At 39.7% G+C, this 23420-nt stretch overlaps 1 protein-coding gene across 2 annotated transcripts in view; it reads right to left on the minus strand.

Moving 5' to 3' along the window:
- BRINP3 (BMP/retinoic acid inducible neural specific 3) overlaps positions 1–23420 on the minus strand; it is a 714331-nt gene that overhangs the window by 658139 nt on the left and 32772 nt on the right. The window lies entirely within an intron of this gene.

Here is a 23420-nt window from a genome sequence, read left to right on the forward strand (position 1 = left end):
CAAATGATCCAGTCTATCCAGCAAGCTGCTTATGGTAGTAATTGCCACTCTGTGCAGGTTAACCCCAAGCTTCTGTTAAGGGTAGTAACTGCAACTATGTACAGGCTACGACCCATGCTCCCCTTTTCTCATCTCTAACATTTAGTGATCCATAGTATCTATGCCATTTACTGATTTTGCCCTTACCACCTTCTCTAGGAGAACATTCTAGGCATCCACTACCCTTTCTGTGAAGAAATATTTCCTGATGTTGGTTTGAGCTGTCCCTCCTGTAGTCTGATTTCACTGACCCCTAGCTCTACTGTTTCCTTTCCAAAAGTAAAAGGTTTGAAGTTTGCATATCATTAATACCTTTCAGGTATCCGAAGGTCTGTATCATCTCTCGCCTGTACTTCCTTTCCTCTAGAGTATACATATTTAGATCCTTCATCCTCTCCTCCTACATCTTCTGATACACCATTTTGGTCACCTTTCTCTGGACTGCTTTCATCCTTTCTTCATCGTGAGATATGGTCTCCAGAATTTAGTACAGTACTGCAGGTGAGGCCTCACCAAGAACTTTTACAAGGGCACGATCACTTCTCTTTATGCAGTCCAGCATCCTGACTTTAGCTATCACTATCACATTGCTTTGCTTCCTTCAGGTCACCAGACACTATTACCCCAAGGTCCCTCTCTTGGTCTGTGCCCCCATCGCATACAGCTTTTTCAGATTACTCTACCCCAGATGCACGACTCTGCAGATTCTACAATAAGGATACTCCTAACAAGATCCAGCAGATAAAGATTGCCAATGAGCAACATTTCTCCCTTCTTTCCCACCTTTTTGATGCCTTAGAAAAACCTGTAGACCACACCAATGTAAATGGAAGCACCATCTTCTTTTTATAAATTATTTTTGATTTTCAATATACAAAAACAAGAGATTTTCACAGAAACAAATGGATTACAGTATTAAAAACACAATAGGAATAAAAAAAATCAAAATACAAGAAACAGTCTTCCAAACCCTAGTAATACAAATAGAGAGAGACAAGAAAACTAAGGGGAGATAAAGTAGTAACTATCAAAAATTGGCATTAATATAGAACAAAATAGGGATGTGAATCATGTGCCCGATCGTCTTAACGATCGGGTTCGGCTGGAGGGAGAAAAAAATCTGATCAGTGGAGATGTGAATCAGAATCTGTTCTGATTCACATCGTTAATTTTTTTTTTAGTGAGGCCCAACCCTTTAAAATTGACCCCTTACCTTCCCCCACCCTTCCAAAACTTTTTACGAGTACCTGGTGATCCAGTGGGGGCGTGGGGACCGATCTCCCGCTCTCGGGCCATCGGCGCCATTTTGGCTGCCACTCAAAAATGGAGCCGATGGCCCGATTAAAAAGAAAAAAGCCACCCAACCCTTTAAAAATGACCCCTTAGCTTCCCCCACCCTCCCGATCCCCCCAAAACATTTTAAAATTACCTGGTGGTCCCGGGAGCGATCTCCCATTCTCGGGCCTTCAGCTGCCACTCAAAGATGGCGCTGATGGCCCTTTCCATGTGACAGGGTATCCGTGCCATTGGCCAGCCCCTGTCACATGGTAGGTGCACTGGATGGCCGGCGCCATCTTTAAAGATTTAAAAAATAAAATCGGACGATTTTTTTAAATAGTCAAAAACGATTCACATTCCTAGAACAAAACTAGCAGAAACATTCATAAACAACCCTTTAAGAATTACTAGACCCTAGAAGGGAGGTGGGTAGATTTAAATTCCCAAAAGCCTTCAATTGTTTAGGAAGACAAAAAAAGAAAAAAAACATTTATTACCATGTTTAATAATACATTTACATGGGTATCTCAAAATGAAAAGAAAAACCCAAAGAAATGGTTTCCTATCTGAAAGACAGAAAACCCTTCCTTCTCAACTGGGTAACTAGTACAAGATCAAGAAAAACTTTCCCAGACTGACCGTGAAACAAAGCAGAAAAATTTCTGAAGTAACTTCACATCACATTACTTAAATCAAAAGAAAAAAAGATATGACAAGAGTACATCAAATAGATTGTCTCCAGAGAAAAAATTTCCAAAGTGTTGGTCTAATTTAGAACTTGAGAATCCACATTCAAAGAAAAACTAGACTTTTGGGGAAGAAAATAGCAGGTGTGCACAGAAAGCAGTTTATCAGGTGGGAAAACCCAGAATTTATTGAAGACACCTCTTTAAAGTGGAATAAGGAGTTTCCCCTAAAACTTTGGGAAAATTCAATAAGTGAAGATTAAGATGTCTCACATTATTCTCTAGGTATTCAAGACATCTGGAAAGAATGTGTCGATCTTTCACAGTTGCCACCTTAAAAGCTTGCAAATCTTTCACAGGGTTCTCAAGGCCAGAAATTGGAATTAACCATAGATACCTGTCCCTGGAATTCAGAGACTTTTTGCGGGGTACTTTGAGAAAGATGAGCAATCATTGAATTAAGCAAATTCGAGTTTTCCTGAATCCTGCCACCAAGTCCCAGATGGACTCAAAGGGTCACAGTCTCTGGACACGATGGAATCAAAAAGAGCTCACCATCAATGATGTTCCTTTCCTCTCGAGTCTTAGTGGAGCCGGATCTTCAAACCCTTAACATCCCCCCCCACCACCACCACCACAGGGGCATGGGGAGAAGCTGACACCAACCCAATGCCGGTCACTTCCAAGAAAATCGGGGAGCTCTGCAACAAGGACACCAAATTGAAGGCCCCCTCCAACACTGCGTGAACGTTCCTATCACCGTTGCACACCACTGAGCCTTTGGGAGCAGTGCCTCTTTGCACCGGAGGCAGATATAGTTCAGGGCTTAGAGACCCTCCCCCTCAGGCAAGTGTGATTCTCCCATGACACGCTGCACATCTGACTCCTTGGTTCTCTGGAAATCTGCCACGATGAAGTCAAGTAATTTGCTGTTCCAAGGACAAAAAGGGTTCTAAAGGGAAAATCTTAATCTTTCCCTTCCATTTAGAAGGCATATATAAGGCAAATTTTACAAATAAACAGGGAGAACAAACAGATAGGTCTTCAGCTATGCTCCCATCTTGCTCTCTCCCACCATTTTCTTTGTTAACGCAGCCCATAATACTTCCTTTCCCCATGTCCATTGCAAGTCAGTTGCCTTGGTATTGTTCTTATGTCTCAAAACTGTACCAAGCGACGTAGTTTAACACATCTTATTACAAACCACCACCATAAATTGGAAGCGTTTCTTTTATATATTTTTTGTGTGAAACAAGACCTCATATCATATAAAAGAGAGACTCGCCAATTGTCTGCAATTGCTCTCTATGGTATTAAATAGCCATTTTACTACATGAATTTGTATCATATGTAGTTATTCACCACTTATAATCATTGGTCCTGGTTGCACACTTTTTTCCAAAATTTAAATTATATAGTGTTAAGCTGTAAAAAATGCTGTTTGAGCACTTGTGATTTTTTTCACCTGCCTGACATGGCGCGTGTTTCTGAATACTTTGTCAGGGGCAATATAGCAGCTTTTGTTTATTTCTATAAAGAAAAACAGATGTTAAAATGTGCCACCTTGAAAATCAAATTACTATCCATTATAAACTATACATACGCTCCCAAGTTATAAGCTATCACTCCTTCAATGCTGTTCAGCGTTTCCAAAATGATCCTCCATGTTACTTTTCAAAGGGAGTATTTAAACCCACCTTTGGATATACTGGCAGCCAATGGTTGAATTTGATTTTCTATACAGCCAATAGAATACCCTTCTTCACTTGTGATGTCATAACAATGTGGCCCAATCCACTGCTTCGTTCATGCCATAAGGACTTTGAGTGGACAATTTAAAAATCCACTTTTACTCAAAAAAATGTAACTTTGTTTGAATCTCCCACTTGATCCAAAATCATCCATTTTAAATGCTGAAACAGATGCGCTTGTTGAACAGTGTTTTACCATCGGGGCTTCCATGTTAAGAGTGTTTATCCTGCTGCGGTGCTCTCAAGCGGATTTTAATTTGCCTACTCGTACATCTTACATAAATGGATGGACAGGGACACTGAATTAAATATCACGTTGATGGATTTACAGTTAGTTTTAGTTCTTTTCTTATATTGTATTCCTGTGCTGGGTTGTTGCCATATTGATCCTATCTTGATTGAACACATATCGCATTCTCCATATATCATGAAAGCCTTCCGAGACTTCAGTATCCCTGATGTTGGCATCTGCACAAACCACATGGTCCTTTATATTTTTGCCCCGTGAAAAAGAAAACAATGGTACATCTGTAAATACAGTACAATGTAGCTGTAAAATGTGCTCGTGGCATCTGATGCTTTTTGCTATTAAATGGGACTTATCTGAATGTTGAAGATCACATACATCAGGAATAGCTGTCTCTAGATTGGTATTCCAACAAGGATGATTGATCTGCATATTTAGCACGTTTATATGCTTTCTGAACAGCATCATACGGATATCCATATGATGCTGTGCCATGTCTCGTGCTTGCATTTTAAATTCTTGATAATCAGAACATATTCGCTGTAGCCTAAAAATCTGGCTTACGGGTAAGCCTCTCTTGAAAGCCGGATGACAGCTATGAAATCTCAAATTGTTACGCTCGATCGGTTTACGATATATTGTTGTATGGAGCTGATTTTTCTTTATACTGATAGAAATGTCCAGGAAATTAATGTGTGTCTTCTATATTCAAAAGTGAATCCACTGTATTAATCCACTGAAAAAACTGTTTTAAGGATAGTTCATCCGATGACCAAAAAAAAACAGGTCATCAATATATCTTATCCAGAAAAAACCATTTTGAAAACCCAAAGATGTGTAAATATGACTAACTTCAAGCTGGTCCATTACCAAATTGGCTATGGATGAAGCAGCTGATAACCCCATGGCGATGCCATGGGTCTGTAAATAAAAAACGTATCCTCAAATTGAAAATAATTGTGTTTCAAAATTAGTCTTGCAATTTGAAGCAAAAAAAGAAACTGGAATCCTGGAAATTTGTTGAACCCCTAATGTTTCAGCTATTATTGTTAACGCTGTATCTTGGGAAACATTTGTGTATAACGATACAACATCCATATATATCAAAGTTGAATCCAAAACCCGATCAATGTTAGCTAATTTATTCAAAGCCTATGTAGTATCTTTTACATATGATTTCATTCTTTCAACATGAGGCTGCAAAAACTTGTTAAAAAAAATGGCCAAAGGTTCTAATAATGAACCGTTACTAGAGACAATAGGCCGCATAGGAGGATTCAATACAGATTTGTGAATCTTAGGAATTCCATATAGGATAGGTATTCTGGGATATTGAACCATTAAAATATTTCTCTGTGTGTAAGGAATGGTGCTGTCTTTTCATCAATTAATTCTGTCATCTATTTCTGAAGCTCCATTGTAGGATCAGCATTCAGTAATTGATAGTATTTTCTATCAGAAAGTTGATCGTTTAAAGTCTGAATATATTGATTCCTGCCTTGAATTATAATGCTACCGCCTTTATCCGCAGGTTTTATAATAGTTTGTGAATTACTTGCTAACTCACATAATGCTGATCTTTGAGCGGTAGGCATATTCACATAAGATTTAATAGAAGAGGACTCTAGTTTCAATATCTTTCAACACCAGGTAACGAAAAGTAGGGATGTGAATCGTGTCCTCGATCGTCTTAACGATCGATTTCGGCTGGGAGGGGGAGGGAATCGTATTGTTGCCGTTTGGGGGGGGTAAAATATCGTGAAAAATCGTGAAAAATCTAAAAATCGAAAAATCGCAAAACCGGCACATTAAAACCCCCTAAAACCCACCCCCGACCCTTTAAATTAAATCCCCCACCCTCCCGAACCCCCCCCAAATGACTTAAATAACCTGCGGGTCCAGCGGTGGTCCGGAAAGGCAGCGGTCCGGAACGGGCTCCTGCTCCTGAATCTTGTTGTCTTCAGCCGGCGCCATTTTCCAAAATGGCGCCGAAAAATGGCGGCGGCCATAGACGAACACGATTGGATGGCAGGAGGTCCTTCCGGACCCCCACTGGACTTTTGGCAAGTCTCGTGGGGGTCAGGAGGCCCCCCACAAGCTGGCCAAAAGTTCCTGGAGGTCCAGCGGGGGTCAGGGAGCGATTTCCCGCCGCGAATCGTTTTCGTATGGAAAATGGCGCCGGCAGGAGATCGACTGCAGGAGGTCGTTCAGCGAGGGTTCCGGCGCCTCGCTGAACAACCTCCTGCAGTCGATCTCCTGCCGGCGCCATTTTCCGTACGAAAACGATTCGCGGCGGGAAATCGCTCCCTGACCCCCGCTGGACCTCCAGGAACTTTTGGCCAGCTTGTGGGGGGCCTCCTGACCCCCACGAGACTTGCCAAAAGTCCAGCGGGGGTCCGGAAGGACCTCCTGCCATCCAATCGTGTTCGTCTATGGCCGCCGCCATTTTTCGGCGCCATTTTGGAAAATGGCGCCGGCTGAAGACAACAAGATTCAGGAGCAGGAGCCCGTTCCGGACCGCTGCCTTTCCGGACCACCGCTGGACCCGCAGGTTATTTAAGTCATTTGGGGGGGGTTCGGGAGGGTGGGGGATTTAATTTAAAGGGTCGGGGGTGGGTTTTAGGGGGTTTTAGTGTGCCGGCTCACGATTCTAACGATTTATAACGATAAATCGTTAGAATCTCTATTGTATTGTGTTCCATAACGGTTTAAGACGATATTAAAATTATCGGACGATAATTTTAATCGTCCTAAAACGATTCACATCCCTAACGAAAAGTACTAATATGTGAGTCCATTGGTCCCAGTGGAACCCATTTGGATGTAGGTCTTACTAACGATAAAGTGTCTGCTGGAATTTGATTCACAATAAAGTTTTATTTGTAATTTCCTTACAAAACGAGCAATTGATATCAGACTCTCAAAAGCCTTATGAGTGTTGTGGGACGAACTATAATCCTAGATTCAATACTTGTTCTTGTAATGTAGTCAACTGATACTGTGATATATTTATGATGGCGGATTGGGTCGCGTCTTTGATCTTGTCCGTGAGAGATATTTAAGCAAAGTTAACATTTTTTCAGCAAAAGTAGATTTTTAAATTGTCCGCTCAAAGTCCTTATGGCATGAAAAAAGCAGTGGATTGGGCCACATTGTATTGACATCACAAGTGAAGAAGGGTATTCTATTGGCTGTATAGAAAATCAGATTCAACCATTGGCTGCCAGTATATCCAAAGGTGGGTTTAAATACTCCCTTTGAAAAGTAACATGGAGGATAGTTTTGGAAATGCTGAACAGCATTGAAGGAGTGATAGCTTATAACTTGGGAGCGTATGTATAATTTATAATGGATAGTAATTTGATTTTCAAGGTGGCACATTTTAACATCTGTTTTTCTTTATAGAAATAAACAAAAGCTGCTATATTGCCCCTGACGAAGTATTCAGAAACACATGCCGTGTCAGGCAGGTGAAAAAAAAAAAATCACAAGTGTTCCAACAGCATTTTTGCAGCTTAACTCAAAGGGTAAGTGTTTATCACTATATAATTTAAATTTTGGAAAAAAGTGTGCAACCAGGACCAATGATTATAAGTGGTGAATAACTACATATGATACAAATTCATGTAGTAAAATGGCTATTTAATACCGTAGAGAGCAATTGCAGACAATTGGCGAGTCTCTCTTTTATATGATATATGAGGTCTTGTTTCACACAAAAAATATATAAAATAAATGCTTCCAATTTATGGTGGTGTTTTATAATTAGTTGGTATTGTTCTTGACAAATAGTTTCTACTCCCCCCCCCCCCCCCCCGGTTTAAAAAAAAAAAAAAAAGTTACAGGCTTGGATGGTTGAATCCCAATCACGAGACTCATTGAAACTACTCCTAGAAATACAAGGTTTGTTGGTTCTTTAAATTCCCCCTAAACACACATACATTTTATCAAAACAGGGCTAGCAAGAGATTATGTTCTAATCAGATAGAAGAAAAAAAACAAAAGTGTGACTTCAACAAAAACCCAGTAGCACAATATCAGCTATAGAAAGGGAAGCTAAACGTTGAAAGAGTTATTTTGCTAATCAATTGCTTAATTTATAAATACAGAAAGGAAAAAGATTTTCCAAACCCAAAACAGATCAGTAAAATACAGCAGGCAATATTAGGGAAAGTTGAAATAATTTAAATTTAAAATTCCAGATTCTTAGCAGAGGTGCAGTTCACCAGCAGAAGCTCTCAACCACCATGTGCCCACTATGTTTAGTGCAATGCAGCTGAAGGGGACATTAGCAGACTCAGAAAAATGACCAAATTGTCATGTCCCCCTGATTCATTAAAAAAAAAAAACACCACCTTAGATCAGGAGGCCACATAGCTCTAAAGAAAAACGTTTTTTTTTTAAATACCCTTTTTTCCCCATATGATTCCATGTTAAAACAAATGTATATATACACACACATGTATATAAATTGGGAATATCCAATTCCTTTTTTGTAATTATCTTCTCCTTTCATAAACTAATTTCTATACCTATGCTTACATTCCTGTTGCTTTACTTCATATTTATGCAGAAAAAAAAAAAAGACACAGGATAGAAAAGTTCCCATTAAGCACCTAAAATATGCAATGTGCAGTATTGATAAGTTTCATACACTAGAGACTGTTTAGAAAGGAAAGCAAACACATTTGCCAGCAGTTCTAATGTTGCCATTGATCGAAAAGGCTTCCAGCTGTGCTATGGCCCCATCCGACAGCATCTCTCCTCAGACTAGTTTGTTCGGGTTCTGTACTGCTCCAGCATCCTGCTGCTTTACAACTTGCATTGCTTCAAGGGGAGTAATTCTGATGTTTTCCAACCAATGTACGAAACACAATCTACAGACAGATGGACAGGGAAACACAAGCAGGGAGTATTTTGCAGGCTGCCCACTTGCAAATAAATGTCTCAAATTGTCATTTTCATCTGCTGTGTCTAGAGATATTGGTTACAATTCCAGGAAACCATTCCCCTATCAGGGAGGAGTCAGATGGTTTAACATTAACATTGATAGCTGTCACTGAACCATCCCTAGGAAACCCAAGGGCACTGGAGTTACTCCTATGGTCAAAGAGAGAACTACTTTTTTTCTGGGTAAATTGGTATTGCCCTGGCTGGACACCGGCTTCCTTACAGGGGCTGAAACTGCATATAGGATATCATTTCATATCACATGCACTTTTTGCTTAGTCCAACAGAGGTATTTCTGGGGGGGGGGGGGGGGGGGGGGGGTGTTAGGCTTTGAGAGTAAGCAACTTGTTGTTCATGCACATTGTCAAAAGGTACCGAGGCTGTTCTCTTCTCAGACATCAGGTGCAAGTCTACATGGGTGCTTTTAATGCATGCACCTTGTAGGCAATTTTCAACAGTGCTGAAGAAGCTTGTGAACCCTTTAGGATGGTCTAAATTTTATCATATTTTATACTAACAAGAGTAGATCTTAATCTAAAACCCCATAGGAGATAAACACCATTGAATAAATTCATACCAATTTTTGTTCATTTATTAAACAAAAATTCAACAATAAGTACCCGTGTGGAAAAACTATGTGACTCCTTCATTCAATAACTGAAGGCACCTCTTTCTTGTAACTGCTAATCAGTCTCGCACTTTTGAGGAATTTTGGCCCATTCTTCCATATAAAAGTGGATCGACTCTATAAAAATGGCATGACATTTGACTAGAATTTTTTGATATAAAGACGACATCATGCTTCCGTCAATAATTGCAAGTTGTCCAGGTCTTGTTGCAGCAAAGCAGACTCAACCATGATACCACCACCATGCTTGACACATGGAATAAGATTCTTACTTTGGAAGGCAGACAGATGATGAAATGCTAAGAGAAATCAGGGAACCTAACCAATTTGGCAATGCAATAATAATGGGAGATTTCAATTACCCCAATATTGACTGGGTAAATGTAACATCAGGACTTGCTAGAGACAAAGTTCCTGGATGTAATAAATGACTGCTTCATGGAGCAATTGGTTCAGGAACCAACAAGAGAGGGAGCTATTTTAGATTTAATTCTTAGTGGAACGCAGGATTTGTGAGAGAAGTAATGGTGGTGGGGCCACTTGACAACAGTGATCATAACATGATCAAATTTAAACTAATAACTGGAAGGGGGGACAATAAGTAAATCTGCAGCCCTAACACTAAACTTTCAAAAGGAAAACTTTGATAACATGAGGAAAATAGTTAGAAAAAAACTGAAAGGTGCAGCTGCAAAGGTTAAAAGTGTTCAACAGGCTTGGACATTGTTTAAAAATACAATCCTAGAGGCGCAGTCCATATGTATTCCACGCATTAAAAAAGGTGGAAGGAAGGCAAAACAATTACCATCATGGTTAAAAGGTGAGGTGAAGGACTATTTTAGCCAAAAAAAACCCATCCTTCAAAAATTGGAAGAAGGATCCATCTGAAGAAAATCCGATAAAACATAAGCATTGTCAAGTTAAGTGTAAAACATTGATAAGACCGGCGAAGAAAGAATTTGAAATTAAGTTGGCCATAGAGGCAAAAACTCAAAAAACGTTTTAAAATATATCTTAAGCAAGAAACCTATGAGGGAGTCTGTTGAACCATTAGATGACAGAGAGGTTAAAGGAGCTTTTAGGGAAGATAAGGCCATTGCAGAAAGACTAAATTAATTCTTTGCTTCCATGTTTACTAATGAGGATGTTGGGGAGAGACCAGTTCTGGAGATGGTTTTCAGGGATGAGTCAGACGAACTGAACAAAATCACTGTGAACCTGGATGATGTAGTAGGCCAGATTGACAAACTAAAGTGTAGCAAATCACCTGGACCAGATGTTATGCATCCTAGGGTACTGAAGGAACTAAAAAATGAAATTTCTGATCTATTAGTTAAAATTTGTAACCTATCATTAAAATCATCCATTGTACCTGAAGACTGGGGGGTGGCCAATATAACCCCAATATTTAAAAAAGGCTCCAGGGGCGATCTGGGTAACCATAGCCCAGTGAGCCAGACTTCAGTGCGGGGAAAAATAGTGGAAACTATTCAAGATCAAAATCTTAGAGCATATAGAAAGGCATGGTTTAATGGAACAAAGTCAGCATGGCTTTACCCAAGGCAAGTCTTGCCTAAAAAATCTGCTTCATTTTTTGAAGGGGTTAATAAACATGTTGATAAAGGTGAATTGGTAGATGTAGTGTATTTGGATTTTCAGAAGGCATTTGACAAAGTCCCTCATGATAGGCTTCTACGAAAAACTAAAAAAAGTCATTGGATAAGAAGCGATGGCCTTTTGTGGATTACAAACTGGTTAAAAGACGGGAAACAGAGTAGGATTAAATGGTCAATTTTCACAGTGTAAAAGGGTAAACAGTGGAGTGCCTCAGGGATCTGTACATGGACCAGTGCTTTTAAAAAATAAAAATTGTATATATATGATTTGAAAAGGAATACGACAAGTGAGATTATTAAATTTGCAGATGATACAAAATTATTCAGGGTAATTAAATCACAAGCGGACTGTGATACATTAGAGGAGGACCTTGAAGACTGGAAATTTTGGCATCCAAATGGCAGAATAAATTTAATGTGGACAAGTGCAAGGTGTTGCACATAGGGAAAAATAACCCTTGCTGTAGTTACACGATGTTAGGTTCCATATTAGGAGCTACCACCCAGGAAAAAGATCTAGGCATCATAGTGGATAATACTTTAAAATAGTCGGCTCAGAGTGCTGCAGCAGTCAAAAAAGCAAACAGAATGTTAGGAATTATTAGGAAGGGAATGGTTAATAAAACAGAAATTGTCATAATGCCTCTATATTGCTCCATGGTGAGACCACACCTTGAATACTGTGTACAATTCTGGTCACCACATCTCAAAAAAAAATAAATAATAATAATAAAAGATAGTTGCGATGGAGAAGGTACAGAGAAGGGCAACCAAAATGATAAAGGGGATGGAACAGCTCCCCTATGAGGAAAGGCTGAAGAGGTTAGGGCTGTTCAGCTTGGAGAAGAGATGGCTGAGGAGGGATATGATAGAGGTCTTGAATGAGTAGATGTGACTCATTTACTTACACTTTCGAATAATTGAAGGACTAGGGGGCATTCCATGAAGTTAGCAAGTAGCACATTTAAGACTAATTGGAGAAAATTCTTTTTCACTCAATGCACAATAAAGCTGTGGAATTTGTTGCCAGAGGATGTGGTTAGTGCAGTTAGTGTAGCTGGATTCAAAAAAAGATTTGGATAATTTCTTGGAGGAGAAGTCAATTAACGGCTATTAATAAAGTTTTCTTAGGGAATAGCTTCTGCTATTAATTGCATCAGTAGCATGGGATCTTCTTAGTGTTTAGGTTAATTGCCAGGTTCTTGTGGCCTGGTTTTGGCCTCTGTTGGAAACAGGATGTTGGGCTTGATGGACCCTTGGTCTGACCCAGCATGGCATGTTCTTACGTTCATTTTCACAAAACAAAAGATATGTTAATTTGAAAAGTTCCATCTTTGATTCAACTGTTCACAAAACATTATTCTAAAAGTCTTGTGGGTCATTCAGATGCTCTTTGGCAGACCTGAGGTGGGCAGCAATGTTCATTGTAGAATGCAATGGTTTCCTTCCTAGCTATCCTCCCATGAAAACGATTCAGTTTTTTCCTGATGGCTGGCACATGAACCCTTTCATTGCTCACAATGAGAGAGGTATGCAACTCTGCATTTAGTCTGGTGTTCCTTCTGACTTCATGGATGATTTTCTGGTTTTCTTCAGAATATAGTCACTGTAGTCTTCAGCTTTCTCCATTTGTAGACTATATGTCTGACAGTGGATGGATAGAGCCCCCAATGTATAGAAATGGTCTTGTATCCCTGTTCAGTCAAATGAGCATCCAGTGTTCTTTTGTAGGTCCTCTGTGACCTGATGAGTTTCCACCAACGTTTATGATGAAGATCAAACTCAAAACCTTTGGGACATTATAGAGGACAGGATGCCTAACCTCACACTTGCAGATTTACTCTGCAGGGTGGTTTAATTTGTTATCAAATTATTTAATGTGCGTTAGTTTGCAACAAATAAGGAACAGAACTGGAAAAGTCCTTTTTAACTTTGATTCGTTTCAAATGAAAACAAATCCCCTGTGGTATCAAAAGACCTCAAAATTTTGAGGTTTTTTTTATTTCAAGAAATAGATGTTTCTGAATGGTGGTGCTATTTTCCAAACTAATGAAAATCTTATAAAATCTCACCCCAATAAATCAAAATTTAGTTGGAAACCTCCCCCATCCCCAGTGAAGTGAACTGAACAAAAAAAAATGTAAAACCTGAATACTCTTATTTAAGCACTTCATGCTAATTTGCTAGTTAATTGTGCTAAGGAAATGAAGAGTTCATCTAGTATTTCACATACACAATCAGGTCAATTTTGAAAATACTGCACATGTGAAAAACAGGGGTTACATGCGTGGTTGAGCCTCGCACGCTCTGCGCACATTTTCAAATGGGCCCTGCCACACGCGTAGCTCCTGTTACACGCAGAAGTGCCGACTGAAGAAAAGAGGTGGTCTGAGGGGCGGGGCTGGAGGTGGCCGGTACAGCGGCCATTTGCCGCTCTACAGGGAAGGGACGGAGGGCGCACGCAAGTTTCTACTGCTCCAATGGAGCAGCAAGCAACGAAAGAAAAAAAAGGAGGAAAGGATTTAGGGAGTGGGGAAGGGAGATTACGTAGGGAGGGTAGGGTAGTTCCCTCCCAGTCTGTTCCTTAATTGTAGCAGACTAGGAGGAAACTGGGGAAGGCCGGGATGCGTGGCCATGCATAGATAGAATAACCCCCCCCTTGTGTGTGCCACCCTCATATACACGCGTGGATTATAAGATCTGGTGCACATAGCCCGCCAATTTTATAACATGCGCACGTCGGCACGTGCATGTTATAAAATCCGTGCGTATGTAATAAAATGTACCCCAATGAGTCTTATTGTTCCTACTTTGCACATTATGTCTCAAGAAACAGTATGGATTAACATTTTATGGCGTAACAAGACTGGTTTCAATTAAACAAGGGTATTGTGGTAAGAACTTACAATACTAGGGGTTCACGCAATTTAATTTCTTCTTTCATTTGTGTGCATTTATTTTTTAGAATGTTTACAATAAAAAAAAATGATTACTACCAGAAACCTGTGTTTCAATTTGGAAGAAAAAAGTTGCCGCACTTAGGCGTGGATTTATCAAAAAAGCACTAAATATTAGGGATGTGAATCGTTTGACGATTTAAAATATCGTCCGATATATTTTAAATCATCAAAAATCATTAGAGCCACGATACAACAATTCCCCCGATTTATCGTCAAAAAATCGTAAATCGGGGGAAGGGGGAGGGCGGGAAAACCGGCACACTAAAACACCCTAAAACCCACCCCAACCCTTTAAAATAAATCCCCCCACCCTCCCGAACCCCCCCAAAATGCCTTAAATTACCTGGGGTCCAGCGGGGGTCCGGAACGACCTCCTGCAGTCGAATCGTGTTGTCTACGGCCGGCGCCATTTTGCGCCGCCATTTTGCAAAATGGCGCCGGCCGTAGACAACACGATTCGATTGCAGGAGGTTGTTCCGGACCCCCAGGTAATTTAAGGCATTTTGGGGGGGTTCGGGAGGGTTTTAGGGTTTTTTAGTGTGCCGGTTCACGATTTTAACGATATTTTAAAAACCCAAACGGCGACGATACGATTCCCTCCCCTTCCCAGCCGAAATCGATCGTTAAGACGATAGAGGACACGATTCACATCTCTACTAAATATCACATGCGATAGGAAAAGCGGAGTGTTTTGTGGTAATAGGCTATTTATCGCAAAGTGCACTAACTTAGCACAGGTATTACTGCAAACTGCGATAACTTTTTAGGTAGGTATTTATATCTCAATGAGGCCTACCTAGTTACTCGAGGTGAGGCTCAAATATTAGTGTAGGGGTTAGGGGCCACTTTGACATTCAGAGTGAGAAATACGAACAGAACAGTGCTCTCCTGTGAAGGTTTGATGACCTTCGGAGTGAGGAAACTCACCCAAAGATGAGATTTGTGCAATGTCCTCTCAAACTAGCTTGATGTTACCCAGGTATCGCATGGCTTAACGCAAATGAAAACTGTGTACTTAACGTCGTGCGATAGGGCTTCACAAAATTGTGAAGCCAGCCCACTTGGCTACAAATCCTGCCCCAAACTCCTCCCCTTTTTCTGATTCGCATCACACCATGCGTTATGGTGCTTTATGCATGCGAAAACACCATATAGCACTTTGATAATTGACCCCCTTAGTGTCTTAAGCCGTGGAATTTGGATCCCTGCCCCCTCAAATTTGCCACTGTTTTAAGAGAAGAAAGAGGCAGCTGAATAGCTGCATTTGAGTTCAGGAGAGTGGAGCTTTATGGAAATCCACAGGAATAAAATGCAACTGAAAGAGACTTCATGGTGATATTTCAAAGTAAAGATTCAGTGCAGCTCAAAGTTTGTTCAAGAAAATGGTTCCAAATAATCTTTTAAAGTGATGGGACCTTATTTCTGCCCCTCTGCTATCTTGCCCAAAAATGATCCCTTGCCACTGCTATGCAGAGACCTCTCTGCCAGTGTGTCCTGGCACCGTTTACTGATGCTCTGTTCTCAGCACCTCAGTTTTTATTTCATCTTTCAGGCACTTCAAAGAAGCTTATATTCAGGCACTGTAGGTATTTCCCTATCGCCAGAAGGCTCACAATCTAACAGGGTCATTTCATCAAGTCCGTTACAGCTTTAATGCGCATTTTCTCATGTAGATTTGCACAATATATGCAAAGTTTTGCATCTCCCTGTCCAGATACCCTCTCTTATTAGAATGACCTTCTTTGCATGTGATTTGCATGCATGAATAATGCAAATGCATGCAAATAAAGTCATTACTAGTCAATTCTATATAAATATTTTATCATAGCCAAGGGAGAAGTTGGTCAGCCGTGATAAAATAACACTTCCTTGAAAAAATTAAAAAATAAATAAATAAAAAAGTCTCCCTCTATACATTTAAAGTAGAAGAAAAATATATTAAAAAAAACATGGTGAAAAGGGAAAATTGAGCGAGAGTTTGTGAGGACACCACCTCAATCCAGGGCTGCCAGTCAAGGTGGCTCCGATTCCCCCAGAAAGTGAAAAAAACCCCAGCAAATTATGCACATGGTGGTGGCCCACCACAAACATTTCACGGCTGAGCACCCCTTCCCATACCCATCTCCGAAAGTCTACATGCAAACCCCCCACCCCTGATCCCCTCCCCAAAAGCAAATCCTGCCCCCCCCAGTGAGACTATATTCAACCCCCACCCTTGACCCAATTGGACCTTTCACCAGTCTCACGGCTGGGGCAAAATCAGGTCAACACCATTTTGGAAAAGGAGACCAACCGAGCTGGGTGGTAGGGTGCACCCAACCACAATGCAGGATTTAAGTGAAGGTAAGGGAGCGTTCTGGAGTCCAGGGAGGATGCAGGCGGGTGGGGGGGGGGGGGGGTCCTGAGTTTACCTTCGGGGTGAGGGATTGGTTGCAGGCACTTAGGGGGGGTAGGTACGGCAAGGAGCACAGAAATTTGTTTGTTGGGTGGTCGCCGTGTGCATGCTTTGCATTTTTCCACTTTTTTTTTTTTTGGGAAGGGGGGGGGGGGGGGGGAGTCTGGGCCACCTAAACCAGCAGCCCCCAGGTTGAGATAGGGGTCAGCACTGACCGCCGCTCAACCTTTTTGTTTGGCCACAAGTTTTTGTTTTTTTTTTGGGGGGGGTGGCAGTGGTGGTCTGAGAGATTGGAGCTACCATTGCATTCGAGGGCCACTTGCCAAGTGCTTTTGTGTTGTGGTGTTTGGCCACGATAGTGGGACCCCCTCAAACAAAAATACATCACTGCTTGAGGAATCTAAGAATAATTTCATACCCAAGGCAATGGAGGATAAAGTCAGTTGCCCAAGATCACAAGGGGCAGCAGTGGGATTTGAACGCTGGTTTGTAGCCTGCTGCTAAAGCCACTAGTGTGTTCCTCCACTCCAATGCAACGAGACACACCAGTGTGGCTCCTTAAACTCGTGCCATCATGCATCCCTCTTCTTCCTAGCTACCGCGTGAGCCCCAGAGTGTGTTAAATAAGGGCAGCGATATCCAAGATCCACTCTGTGCAGGGCGCACAGCCCCTCCGAGTCCTTCCAGCCTCTCTGTCTTATGCCCAGGCCGAATGAGACAGGATGCAAATCACAGGGAGTGCCGGGAGATGAAGTAACTGAGCTGGCTGCCCCCTACCATACTTATCCTGCACGCACAGAGAGGGAGCTGGCCCATCGAAATGGACTGATGGATTGAATTATTTGGAAGATTTATTACCTGCGTCTCCTATCAATGGAGGTGGGGTTTGAAGTAAAACATTCAGAAAAGTGGATTTGAAGCCAAAATGTCCGAGCTAAAAAAAAATTTCAGCTGATTCAACAAAACGTGAAATTCCCAACTAGATATGAAGTGGCATTCTTTAAGTCTCAAGTGATCCAGATAGTTCTGGTATATACACCTCCAGGTCTTCTAGACCATAACTGTTCTCCCATTATTGAATTTTTGGCTTCTTCTATTGATCTAAATATTCCCACTATATTGTTAGGTGATTTTAATTTACATGTGGATAAGTTTCCTTTACCATCTAGCTTTGAGATATTTTTTAATTCGGTGGAAGCCCTAGGATTCACTCAGACTATCAAAACACCGACCCATAAAGCAGGACATATTTTAGATTTGCTGTTTATAAATGACGCTCTTCAGATTGAATGCCAACCTAAGACTGTCCCAGTGCCGTGGTCAGACCATTTTTTAATTACTGCTTCTATTTCTTTTAAAAATCCTTTAGTTAATTCAGCAGTATCCAGTAAACTAGAAATTGAATTTATAAAATCGTGCTCTTCAGAGGAACTTATTGATAATCTTCCTGAAGTACTTACAAATCTTGATAGTTCGGATACGTATAAAGCAGTGACATCATGGACCGTTTCCACAGCTGATCTAGCTAACAAAATCTGTCCTAAAATTAAGAAATGGATTACCCCGTCTAATAAACAAAAATCTCCATGGTTCTCTCAGAACCTAAAAATTCTTAAGACAGGCCTGAGAAAACTGGAAAGAATTTGGAGAAAAAGTCGTAATTCCGATACCTTAACCAATTATAGAAGAGCTCTACATACATACAGGAAAGAAATAAATGTAGCTAAACACAATTTTTATTCGGAAAAGATTCATAAATATCAATTTAACCCTAAACTATTATTTTCTTATGTTTCTGATCTTATTAAACCGAAGGGAAATAATTATTCTTTTGAGAACCAGAGAGAAAGCAAATGAGTTTGCATCTTTCTTTAAGAATAAAGTCCAGCTGGTTTTAAAGGATCTAGATAATTTACCGTTGCAAAATATAATTCTTCCTTGCAATTCCTCAGTCACATGGGATGCTTTTGAATCAGTTTCTTCATTGGAAGTTTGTAATCTTATTAAAAAGATTAAACCAGCTGTCCATCCGCTTGATGCTATACCCACAAAACTGCTGGTTAGTTCCTGATATTATAGCCAAGCCTTTAGCAGATATTAATAAATCTTTGGAAGAGGGACATTTTCCAGATTTATTAAAAATGTGCAGTTGTTAAGCCTTTACTGAAGAAAAGTAATCTTGACCCGGAAGTTCTGGAAAACTATCGTCCCATCTCTATTCTTCCTTTTTTGGCTAAACTTCTAGAGAAAGTAGTGAATCGTCAGCTAATGGAGTATCTTGATGATAATCATTTGTTATACCCCCAATTTGGTTTTAGAAAATTTCATAGTACTGAATCTTTGTTGGATTTCCTTGACGGATACAATACACAGGGGTTTTGATCAGAATAAATCTTACCTTCTAATTTTATTAGATATTTCAGCGGCTTTTGATACCGTTAAGCATGAAGTACTGTTAACAAGGCTACATGAAATAGGATTAAAAGATTCAACTTTGGCATGGTTCAAATCATTTTTATCTAATAGATCTTTTAAAGTCAGATTAGACATAACAGAATCAGATTCTGTAACAATGTCTACAGGGGTCCCTCAGGGTTCCTCGTTGTCACCTACACTTTTTAATGTTTATATGGCACCACTTTGTAAATTTTTAACGGGCTTGGGATTGGTGCATTTTCTTTTTGCGGACGATGTCCAAATTTTGTTACCCATTGATGATTCTCTTCAAGCTACTTTGAAACTTTGGGAACTTTACTCTTCATCTATAAGTCAATTACCATCGCATATGTCTCTCGCTACATAGATCCAAAACGGAAATCCTATATTTGAGTAATAAAGTTACTGAGAAAATGGATACTGAGATAAAATCCCTCTCACCATCATATAAAATTAACTATGAAGTAAGAGATTTAGGTCCTATTTTAGATGCTGAGTTAAATATGAAAGCCTATATCAAAGCTATTAATAAAGATGGTCTTTTTAAACTTCACATTTTAAAAAAACTAAGACCGTTTCTTCATTCTGGGGATTTTCTCCAAAGTTGGACTATTGTAATGCGTTATTGTTAGGAGTACCAAAGGTCACTCTTCGCCCTTTACAGCTACTTCAAAATGCGGCAGCCCGCCTTTTGTCTAATAGGAAAAAATGTGATCATATTACACCAGTTCTGATAGAACTCCATTGGTTACCGATTCATGCAAGAATTCAATACAAATGTCTGACTCTTATTCATAAGACAATATACGGGGATCATTCTGAATGGCTTAATGCCTCTCTCAGGATCCATACTCCGGTTAGAAATTTAAGATCTCTGGGAAAAGCATTGCTTACAGTTCCTTCTCCAAAAGTGGCACATTTGAATTCAGTTAGGGACAGGACTTTGTCTCTGGCTGGTCCTAAAATTTGGAATTCCCTTCCTGTTTATATTAGAATGGAAACTTGTATCCAGAAATTTAAGAAACTGATAAAGACTTGGCTATTTGAACAGGCCTTTTTAGAGTCAAGTTGAGTTATTTAACATCTTAGATTCTCTTATTGATTATATAAATCTTAGTGTTATTGTTTAAGTTTTAAGTTAATCTATTTTAGATGTTTTTTGGTAATATTTTATGTTTTAAGATGTACTATATGGGTTTCAAATAGACTTAGAAATGTGTTTGAGAGATTATAAATGTATGATTTATTTTATTATTGATGTTAATTGACTAAAATGTGCGTCTTTATGATCTTATAGATCTGTATTGATGTTTTACTCTGTTAACCGTCTTGATTTCTTTTTGAGGAAAGTCGGTATACAAAAATTTGTAAATAAATAAAAATAAATCATACATTTTGGCTTCTAATCCACTTTGTTGCCCTCATTTTTTTTTTTTTTTTTTTAAAGCTAGCCTTCCTTGTTGTTTCTTTGATCAAGCATTCATAACAAATTTACATAACAAAATATTTATACATCAATATAATCACAGAAGGAACAAAACAAGAGCAGACAAAATAACGTACAACAAAGGATTACATAATCAGTAACATGACTGAGTGACAAGAAAAGTAATTGAAAAAAACAAAACAAACAGCATTTTCCTACTAACTGAATGCGTGTCTGCATTTCTCACTCTCCGCCTGTTTTAAAACATGGACAAAACACTGGTGGGGCTTTGAGAGCTTTCCTCGTTGTTCTTTTGTGTAACTATAGAGGCCTCTGCATATCCGCCCTGCCTGCTCAGTGGAGGTTGATATGCCACAGGACAATTTTATTAACACAGGTTTGCCTGGAGAGAGAGTGTAAAAGGTTGGGGAAACACTGCCTTAGGTCATGCAGAGGGAGGTTCTGATTAACACAGCACCGTTTTCTTAGCATAAGGAACCCGTTACTTTTTGAATACAAATGAGAGTACATTTTCCTAGGTAATTAAAAGTGATTTAATTGTGTGACTATCCTCACACAGCTTATTCAGGCTAGTACCTTTACATTAATAAAATAAACTGCTGAAAGTGACCCTAAATTTACCAGCTGCAGGAAACTCATTTGCTCCAGCAGAGAAGAAGAACAGATGTAGTCCCTGTACCTCATGCAATTTATGTCGTTTGCATAGGCTCCTCTCAGGAGTCTAGCATTTAACTGTTTGTCTTTATAAAGGGGACGATATACGGTAGTTTATTTTTGTCTTTTTTTTTTTTTTTTATAAACACCCCAAACACACAACAAATGATGTTTTATCCTTTTCCATGATGGGGATTGGGGTGTGGAATGCATCCGTTTGAATAATGTGTGAGAATTTAGATGTCTAAATCTAAGGAACCTATTGATTAAAAAAAGGATTGACATGTTAATGCACCTTAAAAAGGAGATTTCCAAGTCAGCAGAGAGTTAGCGCCTCAGGTTACTTCAGTTTTTAAAGTGAATTTACCTGCATAAGTACTTTGAAAATGATCACAAGTTACAGCTGCTGATTGGTGCGCACAAGTTTATTTCCTCAAAACTTACATGGATACTGCCAGATTTTATAAAGCATCTGTAAGTCCAAACCCCACTCATGCCTCAGCTCAGTCTGGGTAAACATGGGCATGAACATTGTGAAAAAAATTCCAAATCTTAACAATCTACGTGATGACGCGAAACCAGAATTCATCGCAATAACAGAAACCTGAATAAAAAATACCAACACTGTATTAATTAACCAAACCAAGAATACAACATATAAAACGTTCTCAATACCTAAACCCAAAAAGAAAGGAGGGTTAATGCTAAAAAAAAAAAAAAGCCTACAACAAACTCCTCCCTACAAAGTCACAATATTCAACTCAGCCAAACTACAAAACTGTCTAATCTACTGCCCCCTCACCCCCCCCAGATCACTTGACCACAACTGCTCCCCACCAATAGAATTCCTAATGACCAACATCTCAGTAAATAAACCTCTCTTAGGCAATTTTAACATTCATATTGACACACTCCCCCATTCAACCACCTGTGAGACAATCAGCAACGCACTTTCCACACTAGGACTAAAACAAATCTCCAGCCCAACCCACAAAGCCTGACACTCTGGAATTTGTTTTCATCAACACAGATAACTGGCTAACATACAACCAAGTTAACATGGTCAGATCATTCGCTCATTCACTCCTACATGACCTGCAACTCAAATCTTACAAAACCAATCAAGACTCCAATGACAATCACACACTGCCCCCCTTTCAACATCGAAACCCTCCAAACCAAATTATCAAACCTAGACCTATCCAGCACTGAAAAAGCTACATCATGGCTCAAGATCACCAACTATGTAACTGACACCGTTAACCCCACCATCACAAAAAAAAAAAAAATGTTTCACATCAGAACCAATGGTACAATGCCAACATCAGATCTGCCAAATGAGAGCTCAGAAAGAAAGACAAAAAATACATGGCATAAAAATAAATCAGTCCCATCTCTAACCACCTACTGTAACTACCTATCATACTACTAGAACCTCATTAATAACGCAAAAAAAAAGTTCACGAATAAAATCAATAAATTTCAACACAACCCCAGAATATTATTCACCATCGTACAAAACCTAACCAAACACCCAATGAGCACAAACACCAACCAAAAACAAAAGCAATGGATTTGCAGAATTCTTCAAAGACTAAATAACCTAATGAAAAACAACCTTGACAACATTCAAAGCATCAAGATGCAAATCAAAGAATGTTCAAACTGGTCAAACTTTGTTTTGATTTCAAGTGTGGAGGCTGGATCAAAAAAAAAAAAAATGAACCCAATAAAGCACCCCCATACATACGATCAAAGCCATAGAAGCCACCTTAACAGAAGTCATAACCAACATCATAAACCTATCACTCGCAGAAGGACACTACCCGGACTGCCTAAATTCTGCTATAATTAAGCCTATCCTAAAAAAGAATAACTTTGATCCAGAGAACCTACAAAACTACTGACCTATCTCAAACCTACCATTCATCGCCAAAATCATTGAAAAAGTCGTACACACACACTTAACAGACCACCTCGAAATCAACATACTATATCCCACACAGTTTGGGTTCAGAAAACGTCTCATTGACACCCTACTTCTCTCCCTAAACACCATTCTCAGAGGCTTCGATAATGTCCATAGCTATTTATTAATCCTATTAGACCTGTCAGCTGCATTTGACACTGTAAATCATGCAATTCTCATTGACCGCCTAACTGAAATAGGGTTAACTGACAAAACCCTACTCTGGTTCTCATCCTACTTATCCAATAGAACCTACCAAGTTACAACCAACAACGATCTCTCTGAAAAAAAAACAAAACAACCCACAGCTAAATACAGGAGTCCAAGGATCTGCCCTTTCTGCAACCCACATCAACATCTACCT

This window comes from Rhinatrema bivittatum, chromosome 10, assembly GCF_901001135.1.
Source record: "Rhinatrema bivittatum chromosome 10, aRhiBiv1.1, whole genome shotgun sequence".
NCBI lineage: Eukaryota > Metazoa > Chordata > Amphibia > Gymnophiona > Rhinatrematidae > Rhinatrema > Rhinatrema bivittatum.